Source organism: Ornithodoros turicata, unplaced genomic scaffold (assembly GCF_037126465.1).
Source record: "Ornithodoros turicata isolate Travis unplaced genomic scaffold, ASM3712646v1 Chromosome24, whole genome shotgun sequence".
In the NCBI taxonomy this organism is placed as follows: Eukaryota; Metazoa; Arthropoda; class Arachnida; order Ixodida; family Argasidae; genus Ornithodoros; species Ornithodoros turicata.
This window is the reverse complement of record NW_026999345.1, coordinates 2074197-2091673: the sequence shown is the minus strand read 5'-3', so window position 1 is coordinate 2091673 and position 17477 is coordinate 2074197. Positions and strand designations below refer to the sequence as shown.

The window sequence follows — 17477 nt, the reverse complement described above, 5'->3', positions numbered from 1 at the left end:
AACGCTTGAGAAGTGTGACACATGGTGGAACGGACCAAAGTGGCTCGAACGGGACGAAGACGAATGGCCTGCTCAAACGGTGCTTCCGGAAATAAAGGACCTTACTGATCAAGAGGATGTGCACAATGACGCCACTACGTTGCAAAGTTCTGTCAATATAGGAGTTCCCGCTGTACTGGATCTCGACCGATTCAGCAGTTTGCGTAGAGCTCTCAGAGTGACAGCGTGAATCAAACGGTTCGTCGACAATAGCCGACCAGGTAAGCCACGGGTCTTTGGTGTACTCTCAACAGAAGACATTAGTTGGGCAGAGAACTATTGGATGAAACGAGCTCAAGAGGAAAGGTATGGACTCGAGAAGCAAACCATGAGTCTGGGAAAGGCGTTAGAGAAGAACTCGGCTGTAGTGAAGCTAGCACCTTTTCTTGACAACGAATGAATCATGCGGATCTCCGGACGTCTTCATTTCTTGGAAATTTCAGGAACAGTAAAGCACCCGATTCTGCTTCCACCCGACCATCGATTTACGGTACTGACTGTGGAATCAGTGCACCTGAGGGTTCTGCACGGAGGAGTGCAAGATACCCTAACTGAACTTCGGGAGCGATTTTGGATTCCAAAAGGACGACAGATTGTGAAAAAAGTAATCTTTCACTGCAGAGGTTGTACCAGGTACCGCGCCAAAGCAGCGACAGCAAGAATGGCTCCATTACCACAGGATCGAGTAGAAGCCGGTACGCCATTTGAAGTCGTCGGGATTGATTTTGCCGGTCCTGTTTTCTTCAAAGCAGCAGTACGCGACGAAAAGTCCTACATTTTGCTCATCACATGTGCGACAACTCGAGCCATTGATTTAGAGCTCTTATCTAAAATGTCCACAGAATGCTTCCTGGTAGCCTTCTCCCGGTTCATTGCTCGGCGAGGCATACCTAAAGTGATATACACTGACAATGCACTAACCTTCAAGAAGGCGTCGAAAGACATAAGTATTTTCTGCGACACTTTGCAAAGACAGCGTTTTCACGACTATTGTACACAGAAAATGATACCATGGAAGTTTATCATGACATATGCTCCATGGTGGGGAGGGTTCTGGGAACGTTTCGTAAAAACAGTGAAAGGGACCCTCCGGAAGACACTGGGCCGTAACAGATATAGGTTTGAAGAACTAACTACAATCTTACAGCAAGTTGAAGCAGTTGTAAATTCAAGGCCACTTACCTATCTTGGTGACTGCCCAGAAGACCTTTCCCCTCTAACTCCCGCACACTTCCTGACGGGAAAGAGACTCACGTGTTTGCCAATGGCTCCTATACCAACGCCGCGATCAACGAGTGCACAAGTTAAAGCTAACTGGATAAAGCACGAAAGAGCTATTGACAGCTTCTGGAAGAGGTGGCTGAAAGAGTACTTGCTTCAGCTTCGTTCAGCTCATAGTTGGAGTGTACGTAAGTCTTTGCCAGTGAAGGAGGGCGATGTGGTGTTGATCAGCGAAGAAAAGGTTCCTCGACACATGTGGAAGATAGGAAGAGTTGCTACTGTGTTTTGGGGGTGGGACAAGGTGGTGCGGGCCTGCGCAGTGAAGCTGCCAGACAAAACAGTACTGCGACGACCTGTGCAGCTTCTGTATCCTCTCGAAATGGTGTAAGGGTCTCATTGTGCTTTTTCGGGGGGGAGTATGTTGCAGAACTCTCAGAGGGCAGCACAAGAACGGGGTTTTTCTTCTTCTTTTTGGGAAAACCCCGTTCTTGTGCTGCCCTCTGAGAGTTCCGCAACATACTCCCCCCCGAAAAAGCTCAATGAGACCCTTACACCATTTCGAGAGGATACAGACACAGCATACTTCTTACAGGCTGTCTTTTGAAAGAAATCAATTCTATGGGAAAGCGGTCTTGCTCTCAAACAATCTCTATCATACAAACACATGATGTTGCTGAAAGTTGAGGAAAGTAACCAGGATAGAAGTGAAGGATCCACTTTCTTTTTTCTTTTTTTTGCAGACGGCTGCGTATTGGATGTGACGAAACTCCTTACACAGATGAAATTGCCAATCATCCTAGTGAATTAATTGCTAAACTTTGTATAGTAATTGGGTTGAAACATAACATTGTACCAGCAATTGGTGCGCATATCCATGGTAGAAGAGCGTTTTGCGCATATCCATGTTCATATTGACGTTGATCCAGGTTGATGTTCATATCCATTCCATAGAAGAATAACATGTTTTCGTAATGCAAAATACTTTGCAAAATTGAGAGTATTCAGAATTGCATAAGCAGAGTCCATGGCATTTTGTTAGCAATTTGCAATCCTTATATTGCATCCAAACATGAAGTTGCTGCTCATGGGAACATACATCGTCTATTCAAATGTATCATACTGTACCCATGGAGGTGCACATATCCAATTAGCACAATTGCTGTCTCAACAAGCAATGGGCCATCTATATCATTTTCGGTCACCGGATTATCCTCATATTTTTAATTATGTTCCTCTTAGTTAATTCTGCAAAATATTTTCTTCCAAGCACTGTTCTGGAGAAATTTGAATGTTTGGAATATGATTCACATAAATCTGAACATCTGCAAACTGTTTACAGTTGCTTGTCGGATAGAAGAGAAAATATTATAAACTCACAAAATTTCAGAAGTGCAACAACAGTTATGCAAACTTTACTATGGCTGGGTAATTATGTCCACATATACAATGCACAATCATTGCATTCCTCTCTGTAAAACAATAAGTTCACTTTAATAAAAAAGTAAAAACATATATTGCTAACAATCTGCCATAGCAGGAACGGTTTTATTATTACTCCGGATTGCAGGAAAAGACAGTGGGGGTTGGGAGAAGCACATACTGTATTACACGGTAATTATTATAGCTCCGTAATACAAGAAAAAAGCCACACGCATACCACCTTCAGCAGTTCATTTCTAGCGTGTTGTGCACTGAAGTTTACATTCAGGGGGCTTAACTAAAAAAAATAATAGAGTACTGACATGATACTGTGCTTTATTTACAAAACATGAACATTTGGCTAGAGAAGGCAAGCATGCACTTTCTCATATATGCACTAATCTTTCTCAATACGATTTGGAAGTGTACATACATATGCCTTTTCCTCACGAGGAAAGCTTATGAAAAGGCATACGCTATAGACGTCTGATATTGGGATTGCTCGGAGAGCCTCTTGCGGTGATACACAGCACTCCTTCAAGTAGCTTGCAAACCTTGCTGCCTCAGGTGTGTCACGCACAAGAATGTTTCTACACAGAAGTACGCACTTCGGGTGGCCACTATCCGAGACTTGCAGTATTCTCCTGATCTGAAGGAACTCATGTTGTTTTGTGTTATTGCACTGCTATCGCTCTTGCAAGGTTTTGAGTAGTTCTGACTATGTAGGACCATGTCCTTCACGACAATGCGATAATACTCTAAACCTGACTGTGGACAGGCAGTGCAAACCTGCTGCAGTGCACTTTTCTCGACGCGTGGTGATGTTTGTAACGTGCTCTGGGCGTCCTAGCAGGGATGCTTCGTCCAGTTGTGTTGCGCTTCGTATTCTTTTGTATCCCAACATGTTTTCACATATGCGGCCCACACATGGAGAGAGTGTCACACATGATAATATTAAGTCGAGCTCCTGCAGTATTGCAACTCTCTCCAAGACTTGGTTTGGTGCACCCTTTGCTGCTGTTACGTACTTTAGGAGCACACCGTTACCTCCCTCAAACACAAACGCTGAATGTGCCCGCAGGGCTCCCAGGGCTTCTGCACACTTTGTCAGGTGAAGGAGTTGGTGGATGTTGAATGTCATCTTCGTGTTACTGTTTATACTTGCATGTCTTGCAACAAACTCTTGAAGGAGGCCTTCTAAAAAATAGAACAAACGAACGTCTTCTAGGTCACAAACACCATTGTAATCTACAGGATGCGCGATTGCATGAACCCGAGAGAGGCACGTGCTCACATCAATCCCCCTGGGAGATTGGATGATGCGGTCTGGTGGGAGAGGATTAACTGCCATAAACTAACTTGATCCGTCTCTGTTGCGTTCATATAACCACGGCTAGGGATGCACTGGCAGGCAACATGTGCATATGTCTAAACAGCCAAAGGAAATACCTATTCAAAACAGCCCGAGAAGCAGTACACTCTTAAAAATGAACTTCACCACATAGCACGCTCCTAGCCAACCACCATCCCGAATGACAACGTTCTCGCCCCCGATTTGTTGAAAACGGGAGGAGGAGCCTATTTTGTGCCGTGCATAATGGGCACAAAATAGGCTCCTCCTCCCGTTTTCAACATTATTAACTCCCCGACATTATATATACATATATATGATTTGTAAAAGAAGCTTAAGTGTGGCAGAGCAAAATGACGAAACATTATGACGCACCCCGGCTCACTGAAGATAAAACAATTTCCGTCAGATGTTTGGTCACACCAAGAAGGACGCAGTGCATGTAGTCTACACTCTGTCCCCAAACAACGTCGTAGTGCGACAGGTTTACAAGTGCCGAAGGCCCCTTGATTCCTTTAACTGGACGACCATACTTCAGAGCCAGCTGCATGTCTCTCGTCACTCCACGTGGTGTTCTTTCACCAACTGGGGCGGTCTCAGGAAACCTCATAGTACCTGTAACGATAGGACGTACATGTCAAGATGCGCAATGAAGTGCATGCCAAAAGGCAGTCAATGAGTAAAACCTCAGCTGCCATCTATACGCTCTCCTTTGATGAAGCACCATGGTCATGTGAAATATCCGCTAAAAAGCATGTGATTCTGCACAGCCGCGCGTGCTGGTGAGTGTACACAGCAGCTCAACACAGATACCCGTGATGACAAATTTTCGCCATTGTAATGCCAGTCCAACAAGGGCGTGCAGTTGACTTCTTCTGCAAACTTCTCCACAAAGCTAACCATATTGGGATGTGTTTTGCCAAACCAAAGTCCACCGACTACGCAATTCTGACTCATTCACTGTAAATTGAATTGGCCAAACAGACATTTTGGAGGACTTGTATAGCGGACTCCCGTCAGTGTTGAACGTTATCGTGATGTCAGACCATCCCAGATGTCCATCTTTATGCAACTTTCTATGCAGCGACCCACTTGTGATGTCTGTTATTTCATCCTTTGTCCTGTCCTGGTCAAGTTTCTTCAGGTTTGTATAAAGAGCATCAGCATTTCTGGAGATAACGTTCTTCACTTGGTGCTCAAAGTTAACGATACTGAAAAAGTGACCTGTATTTTGTTACTCTGTCTGCTCACGTGACAACCTACAGGTGGGACAGGAAAGGTTTTCACCATCTGCTTCTTCAACTAGGAGTGTTTTGCAATGTTCACAGTAGAAATGATGTATCACAAACTTGCATTTTCGTGCCGTCCATACCTTTCGAAGCATGTACTTGCTGTGTGGAAGAACATCGTTGCTATCAAATAGTGCATTAACAAGGTTGAGGAGGTCACCCACAGCTGTCCACGTTAATCCATGTCCCAGTAAACCACCGATGTCCCAAGGACGTCTACATGATGTTACCCTGAGGACGATGAAGACATCCTGAGGACATCCTGAAACATAATTTTGACATACTTCGGACGTACTCATAACTGCCAAAATAACATCCGCGCACGTCCCAAGGAAGTCCATAGAACGTCAATGACGACCTTTTACGGACCTCTAGTGGACCTTTTTCCCGTGCCTTAGCCAGGCTTACTGGCGTTCTCTGAACATTACATCAACACCGCACAGCAGTGCGTATCAGTGGCACAAACAAGCAACATTAGATCAAACACTTTATTTCGTATGAAACTGAGCGTCATAGCATCGTATTACCTCACCAGGTATTATATCACAGCGTAACATGACCAGCATTTTTTTTGCATTATTATTGAGAACTTACATGTCTTTGAAAACATGATGTCCATGAACACACACAGCATCGGTCCACAAGGGGAAAAACTTAAAGGTATATGCCCGCAATGTCCGAAGTGCGACGCTGAAACATATGTTGAAGCACTGGCATAACCGACGACCATGCTGCACTGTGTTTCGTACAACTGGAGATTTGCGATGTGTCCAGCTTGCCTTTCGTGCGCAAAAATTAACGCTATCCAACTTCGGCTATATTCACTTTTCGCCACGGACTCCCTTCCCTGCCGCGTCATGTGAGATTAACCTGCAAGAAATGTAATTTCAAAAACACTGCTACAGCAAAATGTCACTGTGAAGTACGCATCGACGTATACGCATACCTTTAGACACAGCGCCTATGGTTGCAGTCTGGCAGTAGCCTAGCATTCTGCCTATCAACAGCCCTATTGCCTGCGAAGACGGGAAACGCATGGATAACCACGTATAGTAGGAACGTGAATGCCTCGCACACTCACTACGTACCTTCAAAACGGGTAAAATCTTGAAAATGACTCGGGCGACGCCACTTGGAGATCCATAATTCACATTCATCCGCTACGACGTTTCCACACATCTGTAAAAGAGTCAGCAAGGTGCGACACATTGTACTTCCCTGCAAATTCTTTATTTAAATCACTCAGCATTTTTTACATACAGTGGCACAGCCGTAAAGCACATGACGAAGTTGCACGGGTGAAGCGTATGCCCAATCTGTTTCGCAGTAAACACAAGTCACTGAAGAGCTCTGAAACGCACTTTAGCGTAACTTACCTGATGTCTTTCAACATTTCTGTGACCTTCCCACGTCGTGAGTGTGCTGTCCCAACCGCGTTGTTCACCGCAATGAATACGTCGAAAGTATCTGAAATTCACAGACTAGACATTAGTAACGGGGCCACTGACGATGTTGCATCTTCACCTTGAAAAGTGCTGGTAGGGTCACGAGTACACTTAGCTGAAAGATAAAGCATAGGGTAATAGGAAGCAAAAGGGTAATAATCACACTGCTAGCATAAAGTAATAGAACCCACACGCTAGGAATGATACCAAACAAAAGTTGCTCGAATCGTACAAACATAGAACTAACCTTTAGTCTAAGAAATCGCAAGGCTTCTGGACCTATCTTCCAGGGTGCACACATAAAAGCACCCCCAGGCAACACTAGCAGGGCATAAAAACACAATCACAGCAGTCCAGGGCACCAGAGCAACGACGGAACGCGAGACAGCGGGAGCCAGAAAAAGGCGTGCGAACGAACGAAGCTTGCAAGCGAAATAGACGCCGCCCGCAGCGCAGAAACGGCAGGAAGGCCACCTGCCCGCCAGGCCATGCCCCAGCGCCCAGGCGCTCCTCGGAATGTAGCAATGGAACGGAAAGTCGCGCGAAGACGGGACCAACGTTATCGGAAAGAGGACATTTTCCTCTTCAAAAACACATCTCAATCACCTTCCTACGCCAGCAAGAACCCGATATCGAAAAAAATGACCCAGGCCCATGTATCAGAGAACCGCCGTTGCCACGGTGTTCTAACTCGAGAGCCGAGAGGGATAGAAAGATGCGGCAAGTTTCTACGCGTTTCCCATGTCGAGTGCGTGTGCCCATTAAAAGGAAGTCGGATCCGCCGTGGGCTTCAAGCCTGAAGACTGGGACAAAAATCGGTGAACGGTGGTCGGTGTCAGGAATTTCGAGAATGACGTCTTAACCACTGGAAATCGACAATTGGAAAGTTGTAGAGCAGGGAACAGAGCACGCGCACACAAAATTTCGACTAAATCGGACATCGGGTAATCGACTTACGACACCGAAAAGTGGGAAGCGTTTCAGGGTGGCTCTAGCCAGCCTCGCAGCTCATCATGCTCTTAAAGGTCAGCTATGCCGATATCCCAAATAGTCGAAACGGTTGTGATATTCAGAAAGCCCACATCCAGCTCTCCCCAAAATACACCTTCATTCTCTCAGGTCGGTACAGTACCATGTCAAAAAAATAGGTAATTCATTCCGAAACACACATGGGCGCAGGCATTTTTATGACGTAGATGCACCCGAACGGGCATTGTGAAGTGTACGCGCCTTCGTACTTGTCAGTGGATTTCAGCTACGGCTTCTCGCGGCTTCACGTATCTGTGCTTGAAGATGGCGGACAGCCGGGTTCCGTTCCACCGTTCCGCGATAAGTAAACAGTGCAGCAGCTGCGAACTCATTCGCGAATCAACCTCTGTGCGATGTTGTGACTGGAATTCGTCGTTTGTGTTTTGTGAGCACGTACAATTTGTATCAAGTCGCGTCTGCGTTAGCCCCTTTACAGCACTTGCCCATTGTAGAGGCTGACGTTTCGACAGCCGTGTCAGCAGGAAAATGCCGACAGCGTTTTATTACTGCAGGAAAATTGTGCTATGTATTTGAGAAACCGCATACTGCTATGGGACAAGTTTTACGTACGATTTATCAATGTGCAACAGCGTCGACGATGGTATGTAACGACGTAAGACGTAAAACGAAATACAAATCACATTTTGAACTTTTTGTGGGATTCTGTGCATTTTCCAGAAGCTTTCCTTGAATCACACACTCCCATGTCACGCTGCGTTGTGTGGTACGCTACAAACTACTGCATTTTATGTCTAACATCTGGATATTGTTTGTAATGAACACCGTCGCACAAAAACATGCACACGAAAGCTCCAGTAGCCATGTGGTTGCACACTATGCAGACGCAAAAGAAGTAGCAGAGCACATATTGCCACTTAGAAATGTGGTGTCTGAAGAGTTAGGGCATAGCATAGATCCTAGAAATCAGGTGCACATTATCCTTCTGTAGAGTGCTCTTTCAATTCACAACTCAGCCCATGGGGTGTAAAATTGTTAAAGGCAATTATGTGACTTGTCGTCCTGGGTGACATCACTGGCCAGCCTCGGGATTAATTCCGTGCTCAGGAATTATTGTACAAATCACTTTGTATGTAGGACGTGATAAGCAATATGTAAGTTGCAACCTTGTCTGCAGCATTCTCCGATTGCCTCTTACCTTTACAGTTAGACACACGTTACCAAACCATTTGCAAAGGGCACTCTTACAGGGGCCGTGTAACTTGAGTTTTTAGTTTATAAAATTTATAAAAATATAAGTGATATATGAAATTTATATAAAATCAAAAATAACATTTATAAAAATAATTTATAAAAAATAAATAAAAAGGCTTCATGGAAACAATCCGTTAGCATACCAATTGCACATGAAGCACAATTATATATGCTATTAATCTTCTGAACCATATGTGTGGCTGCATACGAAATTTTCTATGCGCATCCTCTACCTTCCTATTCCTACATGTGCAATAACAGTGCATATATGTGAAGTGGCAAAAAGCAACGCTAGACTCTACCATCATTGTGCCCCTTTAACTTTTCCACATTTATGTCTGGTGAACAGGGAATATCTCACTAGAAAAGACATTTGTGCATTGTTTGGCAAGCAAATAAATATATTTATTTACATTTTCCATAAATCAACAATGTTGTGACCTGGTGCAAATATTAATGTCAACAAGTAAAGTACTTACAAATTATTCCTATGTGCTCAAATGCAGATATGACAATTCTGTTTTTGTACCTCAGCACAGTACAGTTTCAAAATTAACAAACTGCACAGCATCAGCAATCTTAAAGTATCTGAAGAGGGGAATCACATAAAGCTCCAATAATAGACTGTGCAAACAAAGCTAAAAAAAAAACAAATTACTTCAAGAAAAATCTGAATAATCGGTTGCCGTTGTGATATGTACTACTATGCACAGTTCATGAATGGAACATGTTACCTCATTGCATTGCCTCCATGTGAGCACTAGAACAGGCAGCTTTTTAGGTCGCTCTTTCCGTGTTTTTCTATTGTCTTTTTTTGTTTTCTGTTTTTGCAATAGCAAGCATGGCCATAGTGAATCACAAGCAACCAAGGACAGGATGAGACATCTACAATGCGACTGCTAGCTCTAAACTGATATATTTATTAGCAGACTCTGGAATATACACACATATGCTGCTAAGAAAATGACAATTTAACCAATAGAATAACATACAAGAAAAAGGGTTATATATCTTCCCCTCTCCTCATTCTATTTCACAGGCAGCCCTAGTATCATTCTGTGTGTGTCCGTGCGTTCCCTTTGAGATAACGTATCTCTGACAGAAGCAAATCCAACAGCGGACTGCTTACGGGTGCAACTATCTTGGATTTCTCTAACCACTTGTTATTTAACCGCTGCCTTGAGCTGTGTGTTCTGGAAATTTAGGCAGCATCCAGAGTCCCTGCAATGTGTTGCCATGTTTCTCGAGGGCCTGTGTTTCACTATGGCTCTCAGATACAAACTACCCCATTTCAACACAGTAGAAAACACAGGTTTGTAAATAGCATCTGTTGATTGCACTGTACATACCCCCCACATAAAGGAACATAGTGGATACTACATCTTGTGCGATAATGTCAGGAACACAAAAAAGCTAGATTTGAAACCACTCTTACGTCGTAGAAGTAGTATTTGTGTGAAGCTGCGCAATTCCTGTCCTGCAAATAATTTAAACCATATGTTTCATCTGCCAGCGTGATGATCCCCTGAAAAGCAATTCACACTTGGCGGGAACTACCGGTTCTGAAACCTATCCCTGACATGTGTAGCCATCAGGGAGGAAACCCAAGGGCTGCGGTGGAAAAGACAAACACACACGGGCTATTTTCTCTCTGTGTATCAGCTGCTCTGGCTACTAAGAAGAACATGTTCCAAATTAATATAACATGGCTTGACATGATACGCCAGCGAAAGCTAACCAATAAAATTAGTAGTTAAATGTACAATACGTAAACACTTGCCATAACATGACAGTTTCCTTCCTGCATTCATGCGCTACCATTCAACCCACACAAACAGTGTACTGAATTTTTTTATAGCATTACAGGTTGTTTGACAGAACTTGAACAAGATTATATAGCACACGATAAAAGTAGAGTGAACATAATGTGCAGAAAAAATGGCTGCAAGCAAGCGAGCTGGTGAAGATGATGCATATGTAAAACCCCCAGACTAGGGAACACAAAGGGACATGTTTGTGTCTGTCCCTTCGTGTTCCCTAGTCTTGGGGTTTTACATCATGGATAATGTGCAGGTTTCTATTCACGCTTAATGGCCGTAGCAGTAATGCATGAAGACCACTGCTAAGTTGTGTTGAGAAACACCACTTTATGTTTGCCATGTCTAAATGAAACGTACCTGACCTGATCCAAATTAACCGTTCTGAGTCTGGAACACACAAAGAGAAAAACGCAACACACGCCACAACATTAACAGATAGCAAATGAGCTGTAGCGAGCTCCACCTTGGGACAAAGTCAACAAGTAATTCACCAAAAGTCAATGAGCGCCTGAAATGTAACATCTCCAGTGGCGTAGCCAGACCTCAAAGGTAGGGGGGGCTCGATATGAAAACTCGCCCCCCCCCCCCCGCTGATCCTGTGTCGACAACACACACATACTTGTGCACACTGCAAACTGAGGATTAAAAAGGGGAATGAAAATAGTTGATTTAGACGTTCACAGTACGATTACATGTATAGGCTGTTATGACCAATGAAGTGGTGTCACGAGATTGGAAGTATTTTGAAAAGCTCATACTTTGAAAACCATTCAAGAGTGCTTCTTAGATAGACGCCATGAACTGCATGAACTTTCACGATAGTCACACTGGTCCCCCCCCCCCATATATTATGTTCTCGGATTTGCACGATTTGTGTGGGTCGGTCCGTGGCGGGTAGGGGGGGCTCCAGCCCCCCCTAGCCCCCCGTGGCTACGCCACTGAACATCTCTGACTGGTAGCAGGACGGTCCACGTTCAATTCCTGGTGCTAGCACTGACTGGCTTTTTCATGAATTATTTGTTGGAAGTTTCGATGTGCTTGAGAACCATTCGTCAACCATTGTATCCTCATGAGGTGGACTGCAACTAACGTGTCAGCAATTTCTTCATGACCAGATGCAAGCCAGATCATGCTTCGTTTCCACCTTCAGCGTGCACCTGTGATAATTCAGAAGTTAGATTATCAATAGTACTATTGTGTTGTTAACCGTGGTTATATCAGAGTAAGCGCAGTAGGACAGCTGCACAATCGATTCATTAAGGTTGCTATTTTTTATATCTGAACCTCGACTTACCATTTTTTGCTCTCGTTTTTTGCCTTGATCCTCCGTGGCACGTTCAAAATGTTATGCGTCGGGCACCTCAGATTTTCATCAGACGATTTCGTGCCGAGATTCCAAATTGCCTCTGGAGTGGCGCGTAACCTATGATAACATTCGTGGACGAAATCCTTGCAGTGGAAATTAGCAGGCACCACTGTCAGCCAAGAGCTTCGCACTGCTTGGTCTTTTGGCAGCTTATAATAGGTAACACTTGAATGCTCCGACGAATTGTTCTAACAGCGTAGCACTGTCGCATCTTCGACAACTTCGCCGTGGCATATTCACGAATCATATCGCTCCAGCCCATAAAAGGCAAGGTCAGAACAAGGAAGTGCACTTTCCAAACGACGCTGTGCCAAAAAAAAAAAAAACATTCACATGCTTTGTTTCCGGCTTAGCAACAACATAACAGCTGTTCGCTTATGTACGACGCACAGAAGAGGAAACGAAAGAAGCCAAGCAGCCAAGCCAAGAGTCCATGCCAAGCCAAAGACAGATAAACCGAGAGCAGTGACGTCGGTGCGCCCGTGCGCAGGGTTTGCCGACGGTCTGACGGCCGGGCGTGGAAACTAAAAAAACTGTTTTCTAAAAAACTACGAACAGTTGGAGCAAGATATTTCGCACACATATTCAGCGTTCGGTAGTGAACACACAGCGCGAGTATCGCTCAGTTCTTCGGCACTTCAAAATCGGCATATCTGACCTTTAAGCCGATATCGGGAGAACGGAACATCGCGTGCCTGCGGGACAAACGCTGTTGGAAAGAGCACATTGAGACCTTCATAACGAAGGCAAACATGATCATGTGGCAGCAACGGGAATGCTTTTTTTTGGGGGGGGGGGGGGGCGGGGAAACCGCTGGTCCCATGTATTGGGAGGAGTGTGAACGCGGAATCCTCTAACTCGAGAACTGCTAAATTTAGAGAGACGCGGTGCATTTTATCACGTGCTCCGCGTCGAGAACAGTGGGTTCTCCAATTATGAACCCTGTCCGAGGCGAACTTCTTTCCAACAAGGGCACTGAAGTTCGGAAAAACGAATTTTACTAATGCGTCTCCGCCTACGAGTTCGAAACCACTACAGATCAGTTCCTGTGTGACTTGCGCGATCACACAGCTAATCCAGGCCCGTTCGGACCTGAATTTTGGTCTCGATCCAACAGCCCGGGCGGGATTTACAAGACTTTGAAGGTGTCAGAAGCACCGACGGTTGCCTAGAATTTTCAAAGGCCAAAAGAATTCATAACCGCCAGGATTTCTCACAAGCCGCAAGGTGCACGCGTAGGGGGATGGAAGGGAAATTTGTCACAAGAAACAGCATCCCGATATCGCCGCTGCAGGCCAAGATATTAGACACGGGAACCCATCGCGAAACACCGCGATGTCACTCTGATGGGGTTAAACCATCACTGGATGGCTAAAAGACGCCGCGGTATCAACCGCCACCTCAAGTGGCATGTGCAGTGCTCAGGTGGAATCTCTATGCATATCTGATCTATTCTGACCGATGATGTCACTACGGTGCCGTAGGGGACCTGGGCACATTCTTCTTATTTGTCCATGCTACCAGCCTTCCCGAACCGCGCTCTCTCAGATCCTTAGTCAGTTGGAATTTCACCCTTTCTATCTCTATGAAAATTGCTTGGCCCCTGGTGAAATCCAGCCCATCAACACTCTGTGATGAGAGCTTTTTTGGTCTTTTTAGACACGTCAGGACTTCGATCCTTATGGTGAAGGGGCACATTTCATCGCATTTTATGCCAGTGGGCTCGGGTATCCACACTGGCGACGAAACTCCTCATTATTAACCTTAGAAATAAAGTTGTTGTTTTATTGATACTCTAGGCCAATTCCTTCAATTGGTTTCGCATTCTTTGAACTGGTGCAGTGTGTACAAAACATGTTGGATTACATTAAATCAAGTGGAAATCAGCGTTTAGCATTTATATCCATTAATCCAATTCATTGAATTGCTTCTTTATTCCGTGGGTACGGTCTTCGCCACACAACATAGTGGAACATGATGTCGCGAAGGTATAGCTTCTTTTCAAAAACCCTGATTCTGTCAGTGAGGAACTTGTACCCGACGGCTACATAATGAACGAATTGGCTGTCTGATTTGTCTTTGGATCTCGTTGGAATTGTGGCGACAATTCAATGATGTTATGTCTTCTCGTTCCGGCAGGGAAGCACATCTGGAGACATAGTTGTGTGTGTTCCGTTCTACATGGAGATATTGCAAGAGATATCGAGGTCTTCTCGGCCTTCCCAACTACCTTTATTAGTACTACAGTAAAAGGAAACAGAAGCTAGATACTGTGGTACATCTGCTAAGCTCGGACCATGTCGGGACTTTCTTTGTAAGTTCAGATGAATAATTTTTGTGTGTTGCCACTTCGGTAACACGGATAAAAATTAGTGTCACTGTTTTAGTTTCTTGCCGCACGCTGTTGAACGTTATCATAAGGATACAAAAATATAATGAGCATCGAAAGTATGTTTGTATTCTACTTCTAAATCAACATCCGATCGGGACGCCATTTCGAAGTCCCAGCGATATCATTAAAATACATCCTGGCTAGACAACGCTAGGACGTTTCGAATGACGTCTTATTTACATCATTGGGACATTTTTCGCGGATCAGGACTTCGGGATCTTTTCAGGACGTCCATGGGACATCGGTGGTTTACTGGGGTGCAACAATGAATGACATGATCATTGAGATGGCTTCCACCTTTTTTGTTTTTGAGTTTGGCAATGTGCTCTCACCATACTCTTGAAAGGCATCAGGGAGTACCTCGCCTCGCGTGAAATCAGGTATGTTTGTCGAGGTGTCACACTGATATCTATCGGTTTGATGATCAGTTTCACATTCACTCAACTCATCAATAGCAGTGCCATCACTTGCGCAACTACTGCTGCATTCCTCATCCCTGGAAGATGCGTGGACGATTTCAGGTACAACACATGGTGAAGGGTGACGTTCAGATGAGTTCAGATTCACTGATTCTACAGAGGATGTAGCCTCACTTGCGGCTTCACGGCGGGATGCTGCTAGTCGGTCATTATTGTTAGCTGCTGACGGTCTTTGTCTTCTGTAATAAAGCGTCGACCGCGGAACCTCGAACGGTTGATCCTTCTCAAGGTATTGCTTTTCGCGCTTTTTACCTCGTTGACGCCTCAGCATGCTTACGAACTTAGGAACGATGCGCTGTCAAATGCTTGTTATTTGTTCCCGGGCTTTTGCGTCGTAGAAAGCTCAAAGCGAAGTGCTGGCGCAACTATTATAATAATTAAAAATAAGGAAACAGGCCCCATTGCGTGTGAAATGGAATTCTAATTCTCTATTGTTTCTGTGTCTACCATTTCGGAAATATATCTTCCACTTTTCATCGGTCATGAAATTTTTAGGAACTACATCGCTGCAGTTGCGGAAGTGGCGCAGCAGGAAGTCGCCGCCTTACAGCAGCATCGTTCACGGCGCCAAAGTTTCATTCCTGCGCAGACCGCGCGTTTTGTGTTGTGAAGTTTTTGGCTTGTTTTTCCCGCCGCATGTACTTTCGTGTGTCTAATTACGGCGAGTTATTTCTCACTCTCGTGAATGCAACTCTCGGTATTGTGCCCAAAAGCAGTGTGTTCTCTCGCAGACGATGCACGCTTCGTTAAATACGTGGATGACGGCATGGAAGCTGTGCTTCCTTTCAATCTTATTAAAGATTTTCATCCCGCAACAACGAATGGCTGCAAGAAAGTAATTAGGGACGCATTTTGGTGTGACGAAGATGGTGAATTAGCTGGCTATTACTCTGCAGAGGTGAAAATGTTAGCAGGTAAGTTAGTTTCGTTCTTGTCACATGGTTTCGTATTATGAACCTCAATCTCGCTTCCCCCAAGCAGTGTTGAACGTGTTTCCTTGATACTACATCATGAGTTGACACTGGCCGCACAACGACGGTCTGTAGCAGAGTGATAGCGTTCACAGCGTTATTGTCCACTCAGAGCCGTTAGCGTTCGCCTATCAAATCCATACTAACGACCGCGCTCTTCTAGTGTTACAGTTGATTTCTTGGTACTCAGTGTTAATGTGCATCTACATGACATTACAGAGACGGAGGACCTCCTAATACAGACGATGTTGGCACAAAACATTGGTATTCCCCGGATATTGAGGAGTGATTGCGCATCAGGTGTACAGGTAATTTCAAATTTATAAAGTTGCATTCGTCAAGTATTTGATTTGTGCTTATGAGCGATACAGGTTGTACTGCTTTATTGTACTGAGAGGAAACCCCTGCTTTGAGTGAATGGCAGCTTGCCTAGCTTTCAAATGGGTAGGAAAATAGGGCCCCCCCCCCCCACTCCTGCATGCTATTTCCATGTAGCAGATACCGCTGACTACAAACTGAAATCACTTGGGCTCCGTTTCACCAACGACGGTTAACTGCTTAACCGAGACTGGGAGTCGAGCCCAGTTTTACAAATGATTCTGTTTGATCCCCGTAAGCGGAGGTTGGTGAGCTAAAATTAAGCACTCTCTCCAACGTGGGAAAGCCCGAATCTCTATTTCAGTGTTAACAGACATTCATGAAACCACGCCCATAGCCTGATTTCACCAACGCCAATTAACATTTGAACCAACATCAACGGTCCCTTGAATCAACCTTAATTTAACGCTTAACTATGTTTCATTAAAAGGAATTATTGTCACTGAAATATTCATCAAGTCACCAATTAACTTTCTGTAAAAAAAAGGATAATGGAGTGTTGCCTGAAAGTTTTAGCAACCATTGATCTCGGTTCAAAGTTAACCGGCATTGGTGAAACCGGGCTTAAGTAAACTAGGGGCCTGTTTCACCAGCACAGATTAAAGTAAACCTAGGTCTAAACTTAAACTTAAAAATGCCACTTAGGCTTTTTATGCAATGGTAAATGATTGTCAGATGGGTACATGAGCCACATCTCCACCAGCACCAGTGTAGAGTATCATCCCTGGTGAAGAAACTTCTTATTCGTCATCATCATCACGCATATTCATCATTCATCATCTAAAGGCAAAGTTGTTATTGTTGTTCAGATGAGTACCAAGGGAGCTATGTCGTAACATGCAATATCACGTTCTGCCTCTATTGCAATTCGTAAACACAGTTCTCTGTTTCTAATACGTTTTCATATAATAATGTTTATCTTTTCATAATATGGTTTCAGACAGAAGGAACTCCTCCAACAAAGAAGCAACGAAGATTAAATGAAAAAGTATCTCGCAACAGAGACATGAGGAGAATTATGTCAAAGGAGGGAGAAGCACCCATGGCGGCAGGCAATGAAAATTCA

At 44.4% G+C, this 17477-nt stretch overlaps 1 long non-coding RNA gene across 1 annotated transcript; it reads right to left on the bottom strand.

The window, feature by feature from the left end:
* Positions 1-6439: 6439 nt before the first annotated feature.
* On the bottom strand, positions 6440-6897 carry LOC135373420 (uncharacterized). Its single transcript, XR_010416451.1, has 4 exons — positions 6844-6897; positions 6696-6786; positions 6580-6635; positions 6440-6498 (listed from the first exon to the last, which is right to left on the bottom strand). It is a non-coding gene; the product is annotated as an uncharacterized LOC135373420 (long non-coding RNA).
* Between the last annotated feature and the right edge of the window lie 10580 nt (positions 6898-17477).